The sequence below is a fragment of the Telopea speciosissima genome, chromosome 1 (genome assembly GCF_018873765.1).
Source record: "Telopea speciosissima isolate NSW1024214 ecotype Mountain lineage chromosome 1, Tspe_v1, whole genome shotgun sequence".
In the NCBI taxonomy this organism is placed as follows: domain Eukaryota; kingdom Viridiplantae; phylum Streptophyta; class Magnoliopsida; order Proteales; family Proteaceae; genus Telopea; species Telopea speciosissima.
The window spans coordinates 28,128,308-28,142,340 of NC_057916.1; positions in this window are offsets into that span (position 1 = coordinate 28,128,308).

The following is a 14,033-nucleotide window of genomic DNA, read 5'->3' on the forward strand; positions in this document are numbered from 1 at the left end:
CAACTTACAATTAAAACTTTTTGGTATACTTCTACCTTTCTCATCCTATTTCTTCTTTTTCATACTTCTACCTACATTTGAAATCCGAGCATAGCCTTATTGTTCTCTCATTTGGGAATCTCTCTCTCACTCTATCTCTCCCCACTAAAAGATCATTTGTATTTAAAAAAAAAAAAATTTTTAAAAATAGAAAATATTACAAAAACAAGATGACCGGAAAAATTCAGGCAAACAGAAACACTAATCGGAAAGGTCCTCTCCACCTTCAGCATTGCCATCAACAAGGAAAAACTTAACCAAAAAAAATAAAAGATGTCACCCAAAAATATCAATATCTTGGTTTGCTTTGAGCATTCATATTACATCGTCATTCACATGCACCGGAAAATCACCATGGAGGAGGGGGGGGACCTAGTTTTCCTCCGGCCATAGGGAGTTGGAGGATCCAGCCCAGCCAAAATGAGGTGGGGGGGGGGTTGGTCATTTCATTGGGTGAGGCCCGCCTGTGAAATGACAAGAAAATCTACTACAAAATTTGCTTTCCTGAAATAGTGGGAGATTTTCCGTTCAATATATAGATGACAATTATGAGAGGAAACTCCATTGTTGCTTCACAAACCAAGGAATCCTTTTCACGTAAACTGAAATCATCACTACCATAGAGTAGTTCGTATTCGCTTGGGCATAGCTTAGACAAAAAGGTACCTCAAAGTCATAGAGGGACGGCAGTGCACAATTCCTAAAGTTCTAAAACTGTGTTTTTTTTTTGCTGTTGCTGCTTGGGCTTTACTCATTTTTTTCTTATTCTAATCCTCTCGATAAATATATTTCTATTTAAAAAAAAAAAAAAAAAAAACTTAAAAGTCAGTATATCGCGAAGAACATGGTCAAGCTGAAAGAAAAATCAGAAGAAGAATCAAAAAGCAAAATAGTACGTAAAGAATTGGGGGGGGGGGGGCGCAAAAGGTCCCCACTCGGTAAATCTTCCTCCAAATGCTTTTTTTCGATGTTTGAGGCGTATCAATGTCCTTTAGTTTAGGATTTCAATTTCGATTGACTTAGTAGACGACTCTCTGATAATCAATAGGCGAGGGGTAGTTGACTCAGAGAAGGTTGGAACTAGGAAGGAATTCTTAAAACCAGTAGCTTAAGGAGGCAGGTCTAGCGATCTCTCGGAGTCATGTTCATGAAATTGCAAGAACCATAGCATCAAAGCAACTGAAAATAATCTCAGTCAATGATTAAAAACTCGGAATTGGGATCTGGATCAATCCAGATCGAATCAAAATCAGTCATGATCGATGAAGAATCAGTCAGAACTCTAACCCTTGTTTATGTACAAGGATTCACCAACTTGGATTGGTCAAAATCGGTAACCGCCAAATCGATTTTTACAAGAGTGTTCCCAATACAATCAAGTCTTTTTTTTGGTAAACCCAATACAATTAAGTCATCCAGTATCTTTTGGCATCAAGAGCCCTGTAAAATGGAAAAATGGGGAAATAAAATAATTTTCCCCAGAGCTGATCATAGTTGGAAAATCGGGTTTTGACTGGGGTGAGTCACTCGAGTCGAGTCTAAATTTTGAAAAACCTGGTCAAGAGTCGTGTAAACTAAGCCAGGGTAAAAAATGACAAGACTAAGTCATAAACGGTCTGAGTCAAATAAGACTCAGTATTTATACCCTGAGTCATGACAAAATCGGCAAGTTTAGTCATTTTTAAAAAAAATCATAAAACCAGCTCACTTAGAAACGGAGTTAACTAAATAGTAAATCCATAATCTAAAACAATAAGAAAGCCTCACCTCCTCGACTCCCTTCTCTTATTCATTGGTATAAACTCAAAATGCATTGATATGTGATTACCTGATTTTTTTTTTCTCCATTTTTTTTTTGGTTTTTTTTTTTTTTTATGTTTTTTTTTTACTAATTTATACATATTTATTGCATTATAAAATTAAAAAACATGACTCGTCTTGATCGAGTTTGATAAGACCAAGTCACCAGATTTTTCTAGAAAACGAGTTGAGTTAAAAAACCTGATTTTCCAACAATGGAGATCATTGTCGTGTGATTAATATTTTTGTGAGGTTGGCATTTTCGTTCTCAATTCGATCTACAAACCCATCAGAACCCTCCCCACTCTCTTGAATTTGGGTCTGGGTTTGAATTTTCTGAACATTCACGAGCAGAATAGGAAGAAGGATTTCACCAAAACCAAAAAGGGGGGGAGAGGGTAGGTAAGAAATACTTGAGATAGTAGGTGTAGTAGCTCTTTATAAATTTTGGCTCCACTTAATGCATGGATGCTTTTGTTTGATCTGTTAAAGTAACTTTGAATACACGGCTCTGCTTCTAATTTTGTAATCCTTAATATAAGCCCGTGAATTGGTTGTCTGAGAAGCTCGCATGGAGAATTCAATCTTTATCAGGAATTAGTTTCCCTCTCAAAAGTTATTATTTGGTCATGGTTGCTCAACTTCTTTGGTTAACCTATTTTGTGCCACAAGGTGGTCTCACTAAATTCATCTACAATTTTTCTTGTCCTATCTTTGGGTAGGCAAAGTTAGCTCCTAGCTATCACCAAAAAAAACAAAAGGAGAAGTGTTGGAAAGTACAAGATCCTAGCTTGAGTCCTCCACAGTTGATCTGCTGCACCCTTAAGGATCTGAAACTCACAAGACTATTCTCAAAAAGGCACTCTCAAAGAGCTAGTAAATTTACTCTATTAGTTTTTATTTTTTATTTTTTATTTTTTATTTTTGGGGGGGTTAGGACCCCACATCGGTGTCTAGCAGAGATCCACAAGGGGTCATCAAGGGGGCCATTTGGGCCACACTTATTACTATACACTATTATACTTCTACGGCTATTTCAAGAAAAGTAGGAGGGTCGAACTCTCAATCTTTCTTGGACTTACGCTAGATCCAACTGTCTAGCCTCCAACCATTTAGAGATCTACAACTCACAAGATCATTCTCAAAAAGCACTCTCAAACAGCTAATAATTTACTCAGCTCTATTACTATTCACCCAAAAAAATTTTACTCTATTACTCCTTTTTTTTGTTTTGTGCTAAGCCCCACAACGGAGTTAGACAGAGATCCACAAGGGGCCAGATAAGGACCCACAAGGGGTCATCAAGGGTGGCCAGTGGACCACACTTATTACTACATAATTATACTTCTACGACTATTTGAAGAAGGGTGGAGGTAGGAGGGTCGAACTCTCGATCTTCCCTGGACTTACATTAGATCCAACATTCTAACCTCCTAATACTTAGCTAGAAGCTCATCCCAACTTACTCTATTAATCTGACTTGACTAAGTTTACTCCACTCAAATAGATTCTTAATTTTGTGCCATGCAATTACTGAATCACACAATTGCCGAACCAAAAATAGGGGGAAAAAAGAGAGACGAATGAAGAAAACCAAATAAGAAAAAGAGAAAATAAATTATTAGTTTTTTCGTAGAACTCAAGTATATTACCGCATCAACGGTTAAGGACTTGAACGATGATCCTACAATTTTAGCTTGAGCTCTATCCAACAATTCTTTAAAAAAAAATTTAATAAAAAATAAAAGCGCACAACCCTGACCTGGCGAGTAAGATTAGTATGCCAAAAAACTTCTAAATAAGGGCCATGGGCTCATAAAACTTTCCTATTGAGGCCGGTACTATATAGGGCAAAGAGGATCCAGCCCATTATCTTTTAATTCTGTACTCTTGGGTGGGCCTAGATAAACCAAGCGTTCCAATTGTTCCAGACACTAGACAAAGTCACACATAGACCAACAAAATCATGGATAAAAAGGCCTTGGCCGGGCTAAGTTGGGTTCAGCCCAAAAAAAAGACGGAATGTTTTATACAGTCTAGAACTATCTTTTGAACACTTGCACTCTTTCAATTAGGGCTGTAAACGGATCAGATTCGGCTCGGATAGTGCTATATCCTCATCCGCATCCGATTAGCTATCAGACAGATTCGGATAGTGCTAAACGGATACGGACAAAGATACGGATCAGGTATTTTATCCATTTACATGTAAATATAGCTTTTCGGATAGCTATAGCCTATCCGAATCCGTATCAGTATCCGTTTAGCTTTCGGACGGATTCGGATAGTGCTAAACGGATATGGACACGGATACGGAAACGGATTTCGGCTATTCATTTACACCCCTACTTTCAATGTGAAATTAAAATGAAAACAAAAAAATGATTCCTAGATGCCCATGGTAGGAACCCATTTGCACTTGCCATTAATCTTTTTGCACGTGAACAACTAATGTAGCTATTCCAATTGTTCGATAGAGAAGTCATGATTCGGATTAGCCACTTGTCAAATTTCAAACTCAAATTCAATCAAATCTCCTCTATGTATGTCCATGCATGTGTTCGGTATTCTGGTCACTATTGTGCACTCTCCAATAGCCCTGAAATTTTAGAGTTGTGTTTTGCCAAGTTACAACAAACTCTGAAGAAGTTGAAAGCCTGAAACTTAATGTGTGAATAGGGACTGAGGGGTCTGCTTGTCCACAAAATTTGGGTCTCATCTCTCATAATGATATCTATCCCACCTCTATAATGACTCACGGTCAGGGGACTCCATCACCGTGGATAAAGAGAAACTGAGTCCTTCTTTTATTGTCTCTTCCTTTGTTTTAATTGCAACTATAGGGATTTATAATGACATGCCCATTGCAAGTTCCATCTAAGACATTGCTTAGTTTATTGTTTTTTTTTATGAAAGCTTGTTACTTCACTTTAGTTGCAACAAAAGATCAGTCCATAAACTACTTATTTTGATGTGATTATTTCTTCATTTTAGTCATATTTGGGGCATACTGTTTATGGGGCGGAGATGGTAGAGAATGTGGGCTAGGGGTGCAAACTGGGCTGAAGCTTAAGAACGATGGATCTATCTGAATTATGAATCCGTTGATTGAGCTTTTATTTTTACTCCCCTCAAAATTCTTCAATTGCTTGACCCAACCCAGCCCAGCCCATTCGAACCCAGTCAGAGTTGCACCACTATTCTAGGGCCTACCATCCGATCGCTTCCATATTCTAATTCAAATTATTATTATTATTTTTTGGTAAGATTCATTCAAATAATAAATTACAAACCATGATTTGGCAAAAAGAAAACTGATGGTTCCTATAAGGGAAAAAAAGACTCTCTTTTCTTAGGTTTAATTAGGGTTTCAATTGGGTCCGGCCTTTTACAACCCCAGCCCAACCTGCGTCCCCTTAGCTGGGCCCAGCCCTGATTCAGGGCCAGAAAAATCCAACCCTAATCCACCCTTAGGGCTGGGTCGGGCTAATCCTAATTGGCCCTGAGTCCCTAACCATAAGGGGGGGAAAGGGAGATGCATGGGCTGGCCAAGCTGGGAAAGGGAGACGCATGGCTGGCCAGGCTCGGAAAAGATGAAGAAGAACAAGGGGAAAAAAAAAAAGAAGAAAGAACAGGAAGAAAAAGAAATGGTCGGGTTGGGCTGGGCCAGACTTAGTCCGAGGCCTCAACCTGGACCCGGACTAGGTCCGACCCTGACTTAGGACCGAAAATTCTCAACCCCGACCTACCCTCAAAGCCAAGAAGGTATCTTGACCCAAGCCTTGTTCGGGCTTAGGGCCGTCAGGGCCAAACTTACACCTCTAGGTTTATTTATGACTCATTGAGTCATGAGTGAAACTTGATGCCAACCCTCGACGGCATTACAGTCAGACGGATTGGGCTCTTCTCCGTTGAGTGGAGAGTCCAATGAGGTATCTGACGACTGGGCTGTACTGCACACATCTCAACGTGCACCCAATCAGCCGATGGAATATGTACGACACAGCCCAGCCGTCAAATGCCTCATTGGGTACTCCACTCAGTGGAGAGGAACCGGATCCCAATCAGACTGAGAGATCCCCCACCGAGCATAATGACTTAATCCTTCTTCAATGCAATTGGTAGAGTCCAAAATAACACACTACTCCTTCAACAAGTTCCAAGGCTTTGGTTAAGAAAAATAGCCATGTTTTTTCGGATCCACCATCCTACGGATATAAATAGCTTTTAAGCTTAAAGCTTTGAAACTGATATTAAAAAAATTAAAAAGTGTCAGCATTAGCATTATAATTAGCATTAGCATTAGCTTTAGATCACATCTTAGTTTAACTTTAATTGCATCTATAATTCAGTATGATGGTACACATGAGGGATAAGCATCATTGATGATGCACCCAATTTCAACTCCCATATATCTTTAGAATTTATTTCTCTTTTTTTCTTTTGGTTTGGTATCTTCTTGGAAAGTTGGAAATATGTAATTATCAACTAAACCTATTAGGGTTTGGGCAAAGCTTGTATCTAGACTGAAATTGAGGTGAAATTTGAACTCTGAAACAAAGGTTTTTTTACTGTTTACCAATAGAATGCTAACGCTATGGGAGCATTAGAATAATAAAGGAGTGGGAGGGAAAACGCATAGGAGTTTGGGCTAGGATTCCATTACAGTGGATGTACTCATATACCGATAGGTTAGAATATTAATTCTCTTTTTATTATTATTATTTTTATAAAAGGAGATTGGATTATTAATTTGTGCATGCATTTTTAAATTCTTCACACACTTTGTTTTCTTTGAAATATCTTCTATCACATTTAATGCGCATTACCTAGCATGTCCATTTCCTCAATTACTAAAATAAGATAGATACCCTAATGTTTGCTTACCAAAAAAAAAAGAAAGATACCCTAATATTTCACCATAAGGCTAGGAAACAGTGTTAAAGGCTTTAAACATTTAACTTGGGATCACCATCGCATGTTAGATGTATACTTCAAAAAAATGAAGAACTAAAATTTTAAAGCAAAATATTATTGTCACAAGGGTTGGGTATTTCTTCAAATTTTACAAGACATCTATTTTGCCACACGCAAATAAATTATGTGTCTATTCCAACTATTGGATAGTGAGGATATGGTTTAAATCAGTCATATGTCAAATTTCAAAGTCTAATTCAATCAAATACCACAATATATTGGCATATATCTCGTATTTTTCAATGCATGTGTATCAGTACTCCAACCATTACTTTGCACTCTCCTAACTCTAGGTAAGAACAGATGATTTCCGTAGGAATAACCATGAAAATGATAGTTAAAATCTATGTTATGACTAAGCTTGTCAATCGATTTGGCTTCGGGTATTGGGTTCGGTTTCAGTTCAATCCAATGGAGCATTACTGTGAAGTGAAACCGAACCGAATATCTTCGGGTATTGTATTATTATTTTCTTGTTAGAACTGTATTTTTATGAATTTCTTTTTTGTATAGATATATATTTTTTTTATGAGAAGAAAAAATTTAAGATAGAAGAGAAAGAATGTTTACAAGCGAGCCTGAAGCCGAAAAATACGACTTCTCTTTCATGACCTTGGTGGCTATACATTTCAAAAGAATAACAATATTTCTATGAGTTGATTCATGGTTAATGATGTATACACATGGAATTTATGTGTAGCTTCTTGGATATGTGTTTGTGGAGTTGAAGATGTATGGATCTAAATCTTTCTTGACAATGATAAACTATTATTCATTTTCTTACTAGAGAAAAAGAAAACAAGATTGATTAATTAATGTCATTTAACTATTTAATCATGGGCAACAATTCAAGAACATGACTATGACTTAGTGTTGTATTTTAATTTGATTTTAGTTTCAAAACATATTACTGATGTCGAGTGTGTTACATTTATGAAGTGTAATATCTTTTGTTTGACATGTGGAGTATAGATGTGACATCGACTCGAGTCTGTAGGCGTGTCTCTAGCATCGGCTTGTGTGAATTGCATGTCATCCAGATTATATTCAACATTAGCAACAACTAGTTTTTTAACACTCTCTTCAACCCTAATGAATAAGTATGGCCAAGTGGCATCTCTCCTCTATATATAGAGAACATCGTAATCTTTTGGGTGTGCTTATAGAGATCTCTGCTTTCTCTTTTTCACTCTCTCCTTATCACTTCTATGTTGGTGTTGCTTCTATCAGGTACTGTTTAAAATAGTTTTCAAAGCCTTCTCTCAATTATTGTTTTAATTGATTCACATTACCCGATTTGCACCATAGGGAACATCTATAATCTTAAAGAGAGTGAATAGTGACAGTAATTAACACCACCATACTTCCTTACAACTTTAAGTTTTCCAGTTGTAATAGGAATATATTCAAGTTCATGGTGATTACAAAGCTCTCTTACATTATTGCGACGCTACAATTTGATTGTGAACCATGACAAATAAGTTTATCTCTCAATTTTCTAGTAGTGTTTACTAAACTTATTAAAGCTATTGGAATCCAATTGATTACCTTGCCCATATTGCATTTAAGAACAGTCCCACTTTTCAAAACTTCAGTAAACACTTATGACATGCCTCCATTCATTATAATTTCATCGTAGTAACTTCATAGATTTTATTTAACCCAAAAAAATGATGAGTAACTAATACATGTACAGAGGAAAAAGGGGTCAAATGACTCAAATCCACTGCATGTGGGATTTTTAAACCGTTTCTTTGAACAATTCGCAAAATAACTCGTAATGACATAAAAAGGAATAAATAAAAAAAGATGAGTTAGAAGTCAAGCGATCCATTACCAACCGTTTACACCAACTAATACCAAAAAAGAAGAGGTCAACCTTTCCTAAAACCATACCTATGATCAAGTCCTCTCTTTACCTTATGGTAGTAGCTTGTGTTGAGGCTAAAATCCCACCTTCCACTCCCACAAAAATAAAAAGGAAAAACAAAGAAAATAGAAAGAAGAAGAAGAATAATGGAAAAGAGTCTTTACAACAGAGTACACAGGGATGAAGTTGGTCTACAGTCGTGTAAGGTTGACCCGAAAAGTCTTGATCTATTTTCTCTTGTACCGATTTTAATTGTAAATCTTTTCTTTTGTATCAATTTTTTTTTTTTTTTTTTTGGGGGCATTTCAAGCACTTAATAATTATAATTAAAAACTATGGCTGTAAGAAAATAGAATAAACCTTGATACTCTTCTAATCAAGGTTGCTATTCTATTCTATTACATATAGCCTTAACTACATTAACAAATATCTACTTGGAATTCTTTTAAATCTCATAACATTTCAAACGACGTCTTTAAATACATTATAATTATTGTTTAATATGCTAATAAAGTCTATGTGAATATCTTATCTTTTCTCATATACATTTTTCCATTAATCATATTGTTAATAAATTGGCTAACTCTAGTTTTAAGTAATTATCTAATTGCTTATAGCGGTTACTAGCTAGCACAACATTATTAAAAACATGGTTAGGCCAGGAGGCTGGCTACTAGTTAATAGATTGGCTTACTCTAGTTTCAAGTTTCGTTGATGACTATGTTTTAAGCTATTTTAAACAAGGGAGAGAGTTCTCTGAGCAAGTAGCATAGATGAGCACCCCAATGATGTGAGATAAAATGATTTTGTACATAAGAGGGCAATGAGGTGTAGATAACTCATTTTGTCACCAAGTGGGTGCTCCTGGCAATGATGAACATTTATTCAAGGACTAAGAGGAGGTTCTATTTTAAGGTTTAGGAGATTTGCACAATCTTACAGACGTTGGAGATCATCTAGGTGAAATGATCAAAATACCCTAATGTAATAGGGTTTAAATGTCCTTAATAGAACTAAAAATTCATCTAAATTTCCAAATAAAATAATTTTTATACTTTATTTTATCATATTCTAGAATGGTTCGAAAATATATTTATTTACCTCCTATTTTGGAAATGATTATTATTTTAGTCATGAGGGACTCACACTGAATATAACAAAGTCAGGCACCACGTCACGTGTTCAAGTCACTAAAAAGGCTATCTAGGAGAGGGCTACTTGTCGCCAAGCAAAAACCCTGGAGCAGAGTGGAGTCACTTGGAAAGGGCTACTTACTGCCAGAGTGAAAGCTACTCAGAGTGAGAGTCACCGAGGACTACGGCTGCGGAAGCGTGGTGGTCTGTTATGTGCCTAATGGGGCCCACTCTAGTGTATGGACACTAGATTGGACTAGCCTAGTATGGGATAGGTTAAAAAGCGTGATTTAATGTATTCCCTCAGCTTCGAAGCTTTTGACGTATCGGTCAAATAAGTACCTAACATTACTACAAATATTTTTTTGATGAAATTGTGATGATTTAAGTTATAAATGTTACATTCATAACTTATTTAGTACATACATATGTCAACCTTCCATATGTAGAACTAATGAATATGGTTAATTTCTATTTTGGTCAACAACAATTACCAAATGCTAGGTACTTGATCGATACGTCAAAAACTCTGAAGCTAATGGAACGCATTAAATCAAGCCCTTTAACCTATCCCATATTAGACTGACCCAATCTAACGTCTATACACTAGAGTGAACCCCACTAGACACATAACAAGTTAAATTTCAGAGTTATTACTATTTTTATATTTTTCTTGAAAACTTGTTCAACATTGGTAGGATCATAGAACCTATCTCTAGTCTTGTTCTTGCAAGATTTTCCAGCTAATGTTAAAGTAGATCATCTTGTAAATCAGGTGTTACTCTAGAAGTAGACTTTTATTGGGCATCGTCTACTTCTTTCATCAATTGCAGGTAACATAGAATGGGACGCTATGTCCAGACCTTGACATAGATTTTGTTAGTATTTAGTAAGTTTAACATATAATTGATGGTAATGATGAAGATGATTAATTTTTGCTACTTTTGCTCTTGTGGTTTTTTTTTTTTTTTTTGGGTATTTAGAAATCTTTTTCTCTTTTTTTTCTTTAATTAATATTCATTACTTACCTAACATAGAATGGGACGTTATGTTTTTTAATTTAGTTTTGTTTTTAAAGTTGATTGCCTCTAACAAATCGTGACAATGAGAAGCTTTCAAGCGAGTGTATAAACATGCATGTGAGCTCAGTAGTTCTTGTTGCCAAATAAAGATGTAATATTAAAAGGAGAAAGTTTTCTTTCACCCATGCTAAAGGAAAAAAACACCCACAAATCTAACGCTATTACTACTCTCTATATTTGTTGAAAGTCTGCAGTGCCTTTTGTTGTTCCTGAAAATCCATCCAAACACAATGATGGCCGCTGGTGTGTCATGAGGAAAGCTTGGTCCTCACCAAAATTACTAGTTTGTGAATTTATCTTTTTCAATTGACCACAAAGAGATGGGACATGTCTTCCTTTCGGGTAATTTTTTTATAACTGTGTATTTGACACTAAATTGTTTTCAAAAACCTTTTCATGTCCACACTTTCTTAATAACGACACAAAGAATAGCATAATGTACGTATATATTTATGCGAGTAGGATCTCAACACATTTTCATCTATAAGTAAAATAGCATGCTTTCTAACAACTAGCACATAACAGTGTAGGTGGGGCTGAAATTTTATGTGTAGTGGACTCCAAGATCCTCTGCTCACCTATCAAATTTCAGTGCAATCCGCCAAGTCACAAACAAGGTATTAAGAGAAAAAAACAAAGCCAAAGACGATAGTAGGGTGCATGGACTTGCATCGGAGGTTATGCATGTATATATGAGGATGCATTGAATCTCCATCTAATTAATTAAGACACATGGTAAATGCACATCATTTTTAAAACATCGGATGATCAAAAATTCCAAAATCACACTTCAAAGGTACAAAAAATAACATAAGGCATACACAAGGTTCTCTTATATGTATGTATATAGGAAAAAGAACCCTGCCATATGAAAAGACACTTATGCCCCCTTGTTTTGAGGAGGAGAGAAATAGACATATGAGAGCAAACTACTTCCCTACATTTATTTAAAGAGAGAGAGAAGATACCTAATCTATTAAATCTGAACCCTTCTTTATATCTTTACAGTAGATAGGAATGGGTGGAATCGTACTATTAATATGTGACCCTTAACACTCATGTTAAAATTTGAGATTTCTTTTAAGAGAAAAACCTCACAGATATCCAATCACAAATGCCTCTACGTATACTTTCCCTTTCTGACCCGTACTACACTGGTATAGACAATTGTACTGTATGCTATAAGAGAGAGAAAGAGAGAGGAAACATACCAGAATCTGAAAGTTTTAGGCCCTCATTTGTGCCACATTTATAGAACATTGTGGCGAATAAAACTTTTATTCTGGGCGGGCGGTAGCAGCGTTTGAGCACTGCCATTATAAAGTGATGTTAGTAGTGCTCCATCAGTCTCAACCGTTGAATTATTATCATTTAATCTGGAACGTACATTTTATTAAACACATTACCTGTTCTTTACCCATATAGCCGGTGAACTTTTCATCTCTTTCTTTTTTGTACATGGTTAGACCATTCTGCCCTTGATAGAGTGGAATGACAAAAATACCTTTTAAAAAAAAAAAAACAAAACAAAACCTGCAACCCGGAAGATGAGTTGCAGGTATCCTTCAATCCCCCATTTTCTTTCCTTCGTCGATTTCTTCCAATCTTGCTTTTCTTCTTCTTCCCTGTGTTCTCAGATGGGTTGCAGGTTGGGAAGATTTTTAGAATAAACTTTGGACTGTTGTTGTAGTGTAGTGGGAATTCTTTTTCCCAGATCGTTTGCTTTAACCAAAACCCAGCAGGTTTTTTATGTGTTGTGGCTTCCAGTTCCAGTGCATGAAAAATAACGGAATGGACACAGTCGCAGTTGTGACCGTAAGTGAGGTTTTAGACTCCCCAGAGCTAACAAGTATGAATTCGATGTGAAATCTTGTGGGCGATTTTAACTCGGCTTTGGAAATGGGAACACAGGGTGCATCACGTTGTATTTTGATTAACTCATGTTCAAAATTCTGATTCGATAAGCCGATCAATTCAAAATGAAGTCGATGGATCGGAATGGGAGAGGGTCAATCCAAATCTAATTTCATTCTGTTAAACCCTAGTTTTATCTTGTAAACCAAAGCCACACAATCTCGTATGACAAATTAACAAGTATTTATAATGTCGTGTACACCACTTAACATTGGATTATGTTTGCCTTCATCTACGATATATTGAGAATCTCTGCAGCTCCAAAGTTGACAAGCCACTAAACAGGCGGATGTTTACCACTTTGGGTTCACCTCATGGATATATACAAATCATAATCGGATAGAAAAAAAAGCCGATTCAAATCGAATCCGCTATGCCCGATCCCAATTCCTGCTGTTTTGGAGCATATGATCCAATTTGAGATTCAAAGGTTCTATCAGAATGTGAACAATTTCAGATCTCCGTGATGGGGAGGTTTAAAATGCTAGATTTCTCCCGAGCCGCCTCTGGAGTCTGGAAGAGGCATAAATACTGGGCACATATGGTTTCAAGGGATGATTGCAAATGGGTTCAATCAAAGGGATTTGCAGGGATGATTGCAAATGGGTTGAAGGCTACTGCAACTCATCTTCTCCAATCGATTTGGGGAAGATGGGTTGCAGGGTTTTTTTATTTTTTAAAGTAAGGGCATTTTTGTCATTCCACTCGATATCGATTCCTAGTCAAACCGTATCGGTGGGTTGGTACGGACAAGGGTGAAAATGTAAAAAAAAAAAATCTAATTTTTGAAAAAAAAAAAGAGGATAAACCTAACTGATAGATCGATTTAGATCGGTATCGGTTGAGACCGATATCGATTCTGGGTCGATCTTGTATCGGTGGGTCAATATAGACAAGGGTAAAAAATATATTAAAAAAAAAAAGTTTTTTTTTTTAAAAACATAGGTTAACCTAACCGATGCAGTCCGATAAATACCGTCCTAGATCGATATCGATGGAGATGGAGATCGACATGTATTAGATTGCAAATACCGATATTGATTCCTAACCAAAACCATATCGGTGGGTTGGTAAGGACAAGGGTGAAAATGTAAAAAAAAAAATCTAACTTTTGAACAAAAAAAAGGGTAAACCTAACTGATAGATCGATTTAAATGAGTATCGATTGAGACCGATATCGATTCTTGGTTGATGTTGTATCGATGGGTCGGAGGAAAG